Genomic DNA, 12,264 nt, shown 5'->3' with positions numbered 1-12,264 from the left:
GGCATAACACACATGATTTCAGATCTTCATGGGTTTATCTATTAAACCAGTGTTCTGATCTTGATACATTAGACCTTTTATTTATACTGTACTTACCCTGAAAGGTATTTATAGCACAATGATCTTCAATTCATGCTATACTACCCCTCCAAGGCACCTATAGAAATACGGTCTTCAATTTATGCTGTACTACCCATCCAAGGCACCTTTAACACTATGGTGTTTAATTGATGTTGTACTAACCCTCCACGGAGTCTATAGCACTATGTTGTTTAGTTAATGCTCTACTACCCTTCCAAGCCACCTCTAAAACTATGGTGTTTAATTTATGCTGTACCCCTCCAAGGAGCCTATAGAAATATGGTCTTCAATTTATGCCGTACTACCCATCCAAGGCACCTTTAACACTATGGTGTTTAATTTATGCTGTACTACCCATCCAAGGAGCCTATAAGACTATTGTGTTTAATTTATGATGTACTACACCTCCAAGGAGCCTATAAGACTATGGTGTTAAATTTATGCTGCACTACCCCTCCAAGGAGCCTTTAGCACTATGGTGTTTAATTTATGCTGTGCTACCCCTCCAAGGAGCCTATAGCACTATGGTGTTTAATTTATGCTGTACTACCCATCCAAGGCACCTCTTACACTATGGTGTTTTATTTATGCTGTATTACACCTCCAAGAAGCCTATAGCAATATGTTGTTTAATTTATGCTGTACTACCCCTCCAAAGCACCTCTAACACTATTGTGTTTAATTTATGCTGTACTACACCTCCAAGGAGCATATAGCACGATGGTGTTTAATTTATGCTGTACTATCCCTCCAAGGAGCCTATAGCACTATGTTGTATAATTTATGCTGTACTACCCATCCAAGGCACTCCTAACACTATGTTTTTTTAAATTTATGCTGCACTACAACCCACCCCCCCCCCCCCAAAGAGCCTATAACACTCTGGTGTTTTAATTAATGCTGTACCACCCATCCAAGGAACCTTTGGTATTAATTCATACTGTACTTCCCCTACAAGCCACCTATAGGACTATGTCTTTAATTTATGCTGTACTACCCTTCCACCAACTTATCCCATTTGTTTTCAACAACCATTTAATATAAACAATTGCAAAGCATTTCATTTGGTCACTGTGGATCCGTCTCTCAATGAGAAAGAAAATATTTGAAAAGTGAACAGAGCTTTTTAACAAAAAAAAACCTGGTATCTGTCGGTACTGAGTTTATCAGAGTAGTCATGTGTGAAAGTTTCCTCTTTTAGAAAATACTTGGTTGCTAAAATGCAGTATTGTGTGACAACAATTACGTTTAATTAAAGTATTGCAAGGATGATACAAGGATTTTTCAATAGTGGAATAGGCCTTCAATGAATATCAAAGAGTAGACAGTTCGATGTTTAGGTGTGTGATCAAAAATTGTTAAACAATGTGACCTATGTCCAATGCAAGTAAACTGGGAAAGTTCAAATTTTTATATCTCAACGATGGAAGATTATATTATGATCGGACTTGGATCAATGTTCTACTGTTTACTAGCTCATTTCTATATATTGCATCTTAGAGTCGTTTTATCTCTTTAATACTCTGCCTACAATTATATGGATTCCAAATGATTGAAGTTCTTCATACATTCATATAGCGTGGTAAGCAGAAGGGTAAGTGGACGTGTGAATAATCCACCCCCCCCTCCTCCCAGCCTATAAAAGGAAAGGTAAGTGAATAATGTGGATTATATTTCCGAATTTCCCAAAACGGATTAATGTTATTCGTCAGCAACCAGAATACGTTTTCCCGCTTGTTTTCCCTTCCTCTTAATAGCATTGTCCCGAACGATCGTCTACTCTTCGCAGTGCATATCTTGTTTACCGCAATTTACTACACGGTTTAACGACTCTTTAAGGACTATCACAGAAAATGATAAGATAAATGTGTTTATGTTTCAGAAACTAATTGAGGCGTAAGGTTCGTTTGCCTACCATCAGGTTAACCAGAGAAAAAAACGTAGTTCAACAGAGAAAGGGAGAGACGGTCACTACCAAACACTGTTAACATTGAGATCTATGTAGACTAAATACACTTAACATTCATTATGCTGTTTGTAATTATTCGTAACGAATTACTCTCTCTGTTATAATGGGCCGCTTCTTTCGATGATTGTTTTATTCAGTAGTGTACATAACTATAGAATGGCATGATGATAGAATAAGAAAAGTCACCCACGAAAGAACCTGGGCACGAAAACAAAACTACCGAACGACTGATCCTCTCTCAACCCCAGTGCTCTTGCATCGAGACTGTGTGATCATCGTCGGGTGTATCAGCATTCCCCTCGAAAGGGAACATATACTATACATGATCTTAGCCAAAAGGCCGAGAAGCGATGATGATAGAATATGAATACTTACGTCATATCTGGCTGCTATCTCAAGAAGCTGGATCGTAGATCTCTGTAGTAATCTACTGTGACTGCAATAGATGTCCACATATTTTGAACACAGATCCCTGACGGTGTGCTTGATGTCATCAACCTTACCAGTTTGTTCCAGGATACAGAGGATTGCAAACTTGTCTCCGTCCTTAATACTCTTCAAGTACTGGATTATTTTCGCTCCTGCGGAAGGATTCAGACCACAAGCAAAGCGATAGAGATACTGAAGGTCAAACGGATCCATCCTCCCCAAGAATCGTTCTAATTCAGAGACTTTGTGTTCTAATACGAGTAGCATTAACCTGTAAGAGGCGTAAAATTCACAGAATATTTTGTGATAGAACCTTACTTCAATAGTAAAGCTCTCAGTATACGCCGTGTCATTGTCACTTAGAACTTGTTCCTCGACAAGGATACCAACGCCAACATACTGATCGTAAAATTCTTGACCAAGTCGTTTTACCATTTCATCCTTTCTCCAGACAATCTGCTGGTCTTCCTTGCTAAGACCCTCGTAAGCTAGTTTGTTCAGTTCATCATGTTCACTTTCATATTTTAAGATCACCTGCCAAACACCGTCGTCTCTCGTCTTATTGCGCATGTGCTCGTGAAAGCACGTGATCATATACTTAAAGAATCTCGTGACTGATTTGAATTTCTTAAATTCCTGATTTTCATGAGCAATGTGAGCAAACATGACGAAGAAGAGCGGAACCTGACAGAGATCAGCTAAGATTGGGTTTTCCCGGAGTCGTTGTTTGATCTGTTTCAGGGCTTTCTGATCGTTACCTACGACAGCCTTACGGAGATACTCATCTCGCGCGTCGTCGTCGAATCCAGTCAGTTTTACTCGTTTCGTTAATTTCGGAAACTTCTTTGGCAGGTATCTTGTCGTCAGAGTTACATCATGATTTGGGAACATCTCTCTCATGATGATGCTTCTGACGTCATCTCCTGTGATCTTATCTTGATCAGGATACTCGTCGTAGCCATCAAGAAGGATCTCTACGGAGGAAGTATTCTTTAGAACATCTTCAATATCTTTATCAGATAAACGAGAACCAGACGCAATGAAGCGATTGATAGCTCTGTAGATCGACTTCACACCACCGAGTTGTCTTAACCTGAGAAGGATGAGTATTTCTACGTCACCAAACGGGGAATCCTGGACACCATTACACCAATCATAGGCTAGCTGTAGGGTCAAAGTTGATTTACCGTATCCAGGTTCACCCTCTAATATACGTCTTGTTGATTTGACACGACGATCGCTATAGATTCTCTTGTAAGACTCTAACCGTTCCCATGAAGTCTCTTGACCTCGCACACCCGCCTTATCAGCAACCAAGAAGTGGACACTGCCCTCAACAAATACCTTCTCAACACAGTACAGTCTATCTCTGATGTAAGGTATAGGCTGTACTGCGTTATATTGCCCTGTGTATGTTGACTTTAGTGAGCTTATCAGTCGCCTCTTCTTTTCTGTGTAGTAAACAAACATTGAGTGACATGAAGAATATTAATTCTACAGATAAGGAAGGTGGTGTAAATGGACACGTAATACTTCTGAAAGCAATATAATGTAGTCTAAATTTACAATAATTAAAGCCTTTGTTTATATAAAACGTACTTCGGCAGACTTTGAAACCCTCGGCAGTTTTTTAATTCCAGCTTACGCGTTTCTAAAGCCATCTAGTTCAGACAAGGGGCATACACATTCACCTTTGTTTGACAAAGGCGTAGACCGATTTCTGAAACATTATTTTCTCTAAATCGAATTCGAAATTAGCGGCAATTTGTTGCTATACAGTGTTTTCACTGTATTTGTAGTTCTCTCGTAGCGAGGTTAGAGCACAAAAATAGGCCTACATGTTGAGGCCTATTTAGTTGCTCTTGAATGTAGTTCAGCCCTACTTGGGGTCAAGCCTGGGGCCAACCCCCAAAGCTACAGCGTTTTAAAATATTTTTGTTCCCTCTTCACGAGTTAAAAACACACATTTGAGTGAGAGGAAATTAGTTGTTCTAATGCATTTGTATTTGGCTTGCGCAAGGGTGTGGCCGGGGGCTTCAATGAACCCAGTAAGGCACCCCTCCATTATAAAATCCCTCATTCGCATCTGTCCCTCCCATAAAAAGTTCAGTTCCCAACCTCAATGCCCTTACACAACGATTCAGGTCACTACCTAAATATTTACAGGAATGTTGGAGTTTATTTTTAAGATTTAGCACAATCTTGCGTTTAGGGCTATTGATATAGACCTAAATTATAATTTAAATATGCCTCAAAATGAAAGTGTCCCATTCCCCACCTTTGAAATCCTGTACACTCCATTGATTTGAAATACCCGGAGAGCGGGTGCAGGAAAAGAAGTACTTGGAAGCTTGAGCATTTCATGATATTTCTTGTTTCTACAGCACGTGTCACGAAGAAAAATTATGGAGGGGGTCTCTCCATATGGTGCAATGCTTATAGGTTATTTCCCAGTGCTAGTTGTGTATTTGAACATGTAATTATATGCTATCTGAATAAAAGTGTAGCCAGATTCATTAAGCGACATAAACAGTAACAAATGGTCAATCATATTGTTAATAAAGGGCTGGACGGCGCCCGTTGACACTCTCGTAGAAGGCAAAATAACTAACAACTGTATCCATGTATATATTAGTGTTTCTCTCAACAGCAAAGCTGGATAATCTTAAAGGGCAGTTACATACTAGTGCGTTACGGATTTAATTAAGATTCGTCACAAAGGATCGATCTTTTTTATAGTCTGTGTAATGACATTGCAAATAAGTATAAAAGTATAGCAGAGTTGTCAGTATTGCTATGGTATTACCAACCAAATGAAAGACCGGATCGGATTAAAAGGTCTATTATCCCGCCACTGGCAAACGTCATGAGTTTGTAGGTATATATGACAGCTGAAAATAAAAGGAGACAAAAAAGCAGGAGAAGAAGAGAAAACACTGGGGTGTTTAAAGGGTGGATATTTAAGCTTACCTGCCAGGTCTGACGCCATGTTAGAGCTCCGAGGTCAAGCCATCAGCCGCGACCAGTTGGAATCTGTAAGAGGGGAAGTAAAATGGCTGCTAGTGAAACACAAACTTACTGATAAATGGATATTTGTTGACGTAATAAGATTAAAAAGGGTGGGACTTGGTAGGTACAGCGTTAGGAAGTTAATGTTGATATTATTAAACATCTGACGATTGTCTGTCTATAACAACCTACCCCCCCCCCCCCCTTACACACACACTCATATACACAAGTACGAATATTTAGAATCTGCAATGAGATACTATAAGCAGAACCATGCAATCTGCATACTTTATATTGCCTATTATTCTAATAATCTAAAATGCTTTCTGTCAGGTTTATCTGGGATTTAGAATGTAGAAAACAATTAATAAATCATTTACACTAATACTTAAGTCAGAACAACTGACGTCATCATCGCATTTTGTCTCAATGGAGATAACTTGAAACTGAAAAATAGTGGGGATATATCCATAAACATATTAGCCTACGTAGTGCACATGGGTTGTGATATTACCGAGTTTAACTTCCTGTCTAATATTATACTAATACTCAGTTAATTGTTACATTAATAAGTATATAAACCTATCAACACATTATGAATGAAGCCTATTGTTATTCATGGAACGAGAAAAATATAATTTCAATGAGCATTCGTTTCCTTTATATTGTGATGTATCTCGGCAATTCAAGAAACAGGTGATGAGTAGGGAGATTCGTGTTGAGTAAAGGCAGTTAATTGGGAAGAAGATTATACAAATCCGACATTGCCGGGAAAAACTTATTTGACTGACCAAGCTTGATTGTTAATAGATGTCCAATCCCTCCCATTCTATCAATATGTTGCAACTGATTATAAGGTACCGGAATAATATAACACTAGAAAGCAGTTATCTGGATTTTAACAGAAGTAGCTTTTGTTAAAGTCGAATACCCTAATATGACAAAGATTAAGTGAGACTGTTAAAAGAAAAAAGAAAAAAGAAAAAACATCTATACAATAATGTTCTCAGAACTATTTCCGTTCAAGTTTAATCGGCATGTTTTCCCGCCTTTTCTCTTCTTGTTCGTTTGCTTTATGGTCATGTTAAAATGTTACCAAGCCATGCAGGCAGGTTTTTACATCATACGAACATTGAGTTAGAATCATTGGCAGTGAGCATATTGAACATCAGGAGGGTTATCCAACTAACAAACTAGATTTGACGAAAGTAAAGTGATTCTTCGTGTAAGAATCAAGTCCGGCGTATTAGATTACGTAGTAATTTACCTATACATTACACGAGACATATAACATAACAAAGGCCAACGTTCTGTCTAAACATTTACCAATGTATTACCATAGGTTCGACACACAATCCTTCTTGGCGGACCAAATTTTACCTTATAGATATATCACTTTGCTAATTATGCTACTAGTATGCAACTGAAACACCGAAAAGCTTGATATCTCTTAATTCTCGGATAAGTTTATAATCAGGTTGACAAGCAGGCTTGGTCGATTATTTTGACACGGCAACGACACGTGAATAATGTTTGCATTGTTTAACCTTTCCAAGCTATACCATACTGAAATGCTGTTGTAAAGTTTATGACATGTATTTTATGAGCAAATATACCTATCTGATATTCGGTTCAGGGATTGTAAAGGATAGACTTTAACATTTACATTTCTTTCAAAGTAATAAACATCTTGATAGATTTTATTTCGAAATCGTCTTAATATCATTTATCTAAATCTGATATCGATTTGTAACGTATGATCGGTCATATTGTTACGCAGCCGGTGTCTTTCTGTGCCTTCCCGCTTTACGCAGCCTTTGTGCGACGTGTCAGATTAGTGGCTTAATATATAACATGTAGTAATGTCAGGGATAGAGGGGGGGGGGGGGCGAGGGGGAGGGGGAGCTGAACCGTTACCTTTTAGGGAGAAAATGATGAAAGATAAGGAAGTGAATTTAGTGTAACATTACTTAATTATTAAAACATTATTCGGTCAGGATTTTTCTCTAGCATTGTGCCTGTATAAATGTGAAGAATAATCGGTATGATAATTGCGTACTATATTTCTTTTTTAGTGTCTATTAAGCAAAATCCGAAAGAGCTGATGGCGTAACAAACATTAGCTTAACAGTCTGCCCCTTACATCTATTTCAGAATCGAATCATGTCGCTCACATCAACAAGAAGCACAAATCACCAATATATCAACAGCAAATAGTTAGAGAATATAATACATTATGTATGTTTTTCATGTTGGTCGCTCATTTAAGTAAGTAGCATGTAAAATATAAATTCAGAAGAAACCATGTTTTTGATTTCTTGTTTCCCTCGAAAGACAGGGGCGTAGCTAGCGGGGGGGGGGGCAAATCTGCTTTTGCAAAGGCTGAAAACTGCGTAATTGCAAACCTGTTTGGGAAATAAATCGCCAGCGGGGGGGGGGGGCAGACTTTATTGGCGGGACGCGATTAGCGACAGTGAAAAATCAAAGGGAGCAAAAACAAAATCTAAATGTACTCGAACCTGGGCATGGGGCCGATGATGGGGTCACGGGAGAGGAAAACTAAAGAGAATGTAATAAGCGGTCACCTCAAAAATGTGTGCGCCACGAGCGCGGTTGCAGTGTCTCTCTGAGTGGCCATAATATTTTCATTATGTGATATAACTGAATAAAATTAAACTGAATTAAACTCCTTCCCAGGACGGCGATCCTGAAATTGGGGACAACAAATTACTCCCCCCCCCCTACCAAAACCTGGCTGCACCCCTGTTGAAAGAGAAAAGACTGTGTACAACGTAAGTCCCTGTAATCTTCTGGAACAATAACGTAACTTTTAGAAGTAAATTTATTGAGGTATGTGGGGGAGGGGGTATAGAAAAACTAATATCATATTCTGCCCGGGAACACGTAAGCTCTATATTATATCTGTATTTGTGATATACACACAATTGATCGATCCTTGTTACTCTGCTCAATATATGATATGCATGGATCCACCATTTATCATATGACAATTTAAAGTTGACAGCCCACCTTTACACCTACCGATATTGATGATACCCAGAAATTACCTTTATGGTTCGAAACGTGTCTAAAAATAACACATCATGGCTTTTAATCTTACCAGCTATCGAAAGCTACTATTAACCATTTTCGATCGCGTTAATTGGGGATAATTTCCAATTACCACTCTAGCTGTAATTTGGCAATTTCCTTTCACCAGCCAATCAACACTGTTGCCTCTAGCCCGATATATCGCTAAAGGAGGTATGTCACTGAGTCTTGGAGACGGTCCATCACTTTCTCTCAAAAGTGAAAGAAGCATCGTCTGCAATAGCTATTTTTCAAGTCTCTATAGCGAGGGTACATTATTGCATGGAACGGCTACAACGATAGTATCTTACTGAATGTTTTCTTTTATTATAAAAAAATCATATAGAAATATTATCAGGAGCAAATGACAATAATATCGTGTATATTGAAACGTAAAACATTGTTTCAAATATAACTGAAAAGAACAAAGAAATTGACTAAGACTTCAATAAATGTGGTGAATGCACACAGAAAACAATATGTAAATTAATGTTATGTAAATCACGGGTGATAAAAATGTACATGTATATATGTAAATATTACACAACATTCTGTAAAAGTATTCATATGCATACGATTGAGGATTACACAAACTTATTGTAAACATCTACTAAGTCATTTTACATGATAGCAAGTAACTTTTACCAAAGCATTAATCAAACGGAAGCACAGTTTACATAAAACAACACTACTTGTACCAGTGTGTCGACATTTATCGTTACTAAATGTACAACAGTAACCACGGCCACATATACGTGCAAGCTTCATACCGTTACGTACTCAGTGTGCGACTAAGAGCTACAATGGCATGGCAAATGACGTTTGGAGACTGGGGCCTGGAAAAATTGATTGAAAAATTCGAAGGTATGTTTTGATATTATGTAAGTGAACGTGACAAGAACGAGAAATGCTTAGAGACCCACGACTAAGTTGGGTAGGCGAATGCATTTGAATAACGTTAGGTCTGCGTTACGCAGACCTAACGTTAAAGTCATACAATAAGTTAATAAAATAGGCTAGCTGCTGTTTGTCATAGTCAACTCATAATTGTCAACGAATCCGTGAAGCCTACATACAAGTAAACATTAAACGGAATAGCCTACGGACGGACGGAGGACTTTGGTCTATACCTTTATTGTAACCTAGTGCATTATATTCCTATTGTACGTTGTATTGCGAGTCACTTTTTTTAAGTAGTACTAGGCCTAGTATTAGTAGGGTATACTTAGGCTATTTCAAGGCAATACATTTTAAATAGCATCGGGCCTATAGTTACGCTGGTACTAATAATACTAATACTTTAATAAGGGATAAACATATATTCATGTAATGCAATATATAATTACCACTAATTGCCATTTTAGCTTGTAAGTTGTAGCAAGTAGCTGGAAGAAGCTGATGTGGATTGGTGATACTTTTAGACCTAGGCCCAATTATAATTTAGCTATATTTGGAAGTGATCGAGCTGTTATCATTCAAAGCAATCTAAACAATTGCATACAGTGGAAGTGAGATTGTTTTAAGCATTGTTAACATGATGTAAAAGTTGCCTACATTGTCTGATGAATGTTTAATGCAAGTTCCTGTTTTGACAAGGAATCACTATAGGCCATCTGGCTTTCTAGTTTCAAACGTACTTGAAGAAGTTAGAATCACAACTGATTAAATTTTGGGCATTTTCTTTAGGAATGTCAATGTTTTGTGAGAGGACATGTAAATAACTGCTTATGCTCCAAGGAGGTTTAACACAACTCCATTATGATGGGATTTTTTTCCCCCTTTTCTTTGTTGTTACTTAGGAAGCATCAACTTGGAATTCTATTTGCAAAAGATTTCAGAAAGACCTCAGCAATATGTGTTACTTCTTGGAGGAAGCAAAATACATCCTCAGCAGTCATTTGTGATCATCGAGAGACATGCCCTACCCCAGAGGACATTTATGAAGGCCATTGATGTGTGCTTCAAACCAATCTACGTGTTTAATCTGAATTATACCAAATTTCATGTCTTGGTGCCTGGGAATTTTTCCAAAAAGTTGTTTACCAGTTGCCTGGTGGTGTGAAATGCAACCAGATTCGAGATTTTTGTGCTTACCGTGCCAAAAAGAAAAAAAAAGTAACTGCAGTTTAGCAGTTGCCATAGACAGCACTCCACGTTTTCTCATCTTACTGATCAGAATGTATCTAAAGTTGTTGCTTATTTGGAATTGACTTTGGGAAGAGTTGTTTCTTTGTGTTTAATTTTGAATACCAAAGGCATGGGCCAACAACAAAGACAAAGTAACTGCAGTGTAGCAGTCATCATAGACAGCACCCCACTTTTTTTGTCATCCCACGTATCGGCATATATGTAAAGTTGTTGCTTATTTGGAATTGACATTGGGAAGAGTTGTTTCTTTGTGTTTAATCTGGAATACCAAAAGGCATGCGCAAGCAACAAAGACTAAGTAACTGCACTGTAGCAATTGAAAATGTTGGCACTTTTAAGTTGACTTAATTCCACAAGACAATACTTTTATAGCCTAAACTGTTCATTTGATATTAATGGGATATAATATATGGACCTCTGGAATAGGAAGGTAGTAAGGTATTTAATTGCTGAAAATCGCACATTCTGAATTGTTTGTGCTGTCATTGCTTTTTGCTCTCTCTTGTATTACCTCTCTGCTGTGAGCGATTCAAACATGCATCCATATATTGTTTACCTAATAACAATGTATTTATTAACCTAAAACCTGTGTAAAATATTTACTGAACGGGTGCTATGTAAACTTCTCTGAAAAAAAAAATGGATACGGTATCCACGTGCAAGGTCCCAACACAGTTAACTGATAATAGTGTGACATGCTATATTACATGTCTTACAGCATAACTTGTTTATCTGATTATTTCTATTTGTAGCATTGTGTTGAATAATGCGGTCAGGATGAGCGTTTTTATTACTCAGTTTGTGCTTTTTTGTCCGTTTGTTTGGTTAAAAAACTGTTTGTGTGCCATAGTTTGCTGTTCAATACGTCCTCATAAATTAACAATTTTTACAGTCCATTATGATATCGCTTCTGAGTAATGGAACTTTCGGTGAATGGGGATTCTGATCACTTCATTCCGCAAATTGTAAATTGTATGAAAAAATACACTTAACATCGCAAATTGAAAAATACATTTGATTTCTAAGTCCTCCCCATTTCTTCTTCATGTACTTCATCTACACGGGCAATGAAGGTATCCTAATGTCGATAATACTCTGCCTGTATAAATGAAATACTAAAGTCGAACTATTAATTAATGTTAACAGATCCACAAACCTCTTGTGCGTTTTCCTTCAATCCAAATTGCCCTGATGTAACCATCGAGCTGTCATGCCAGTTCTCTGAATTTAGTTGGTAAGTTCTTCTTGATAAGGGTAAAAAATCCCCCAAAAGTTCTAAAAACAAGTAAGAAGCCGACGTCAGCTTAGCATTTTTGCTGTTTTCCACTGTCACACGTATCCTTGTAAAGGTTTTAAAAGTTTTAAATGGTAAAAATGTACAATCTAGAAGTAACGATATTGTCGAAATGGATAATCAGTGCTAAGGAACACACCTCTCTCAGCTATATCTCAATGATCAACTAAATTCATTACATAATTCTTTACCAATATACCAAGGTGGGATTGCGTGACAAAAAGACACATATTAACCTTTACTT

General features: G+C 37.7%; 2 protein-coding genes across 2 annotated transcripts in view; both read right to left on the bottom strand.

The window, feature by feature from the left end:
• The window catches only part of LOC139963441 (NLR family CARD domain-containing protein 4-like), a 100,209-nt gene extending 88,021 nt beyond the window's left edge, over positions 1-12,188 (bottom strand). The window contains exon 1 of the mRNA XM_071964209.1: positions 11,883-12,188. The gene's annotated coding sequence lies outside the window, so the exon portion shown is untranslated. The remainder of the gene's footprint in view (positions 1-11,882) is intronic.
• The window catches only part of LOC139963444 (uncharacterized), an 84,281-nt gene that overhangs the window by 21,035 nt on the left and 50,982 nt on the right, over positions 1-12,264 (bottom strand). The window lies entirely within an intron of this gene.

The sequence above is a fragment of the Apostichopus japonicus genome, chromosome 22 (genome assembly GCF_037975245.1).
Source record: "Apostichopus japonicus isolate 1M-3 chromosome 22, ASM3797524v1, whole genome shotgun sequence".
Taxonomy (NCBI): Eukaryota; Metazoa; Echinodermata; class Holothuroidea; order Aspidochirotida; family Stichopodidae; genus Apostichopus; species Apostichopus japonicus.
This window is presented reverse-complemented; position numbering and strand designations above follow the sequence as displayed.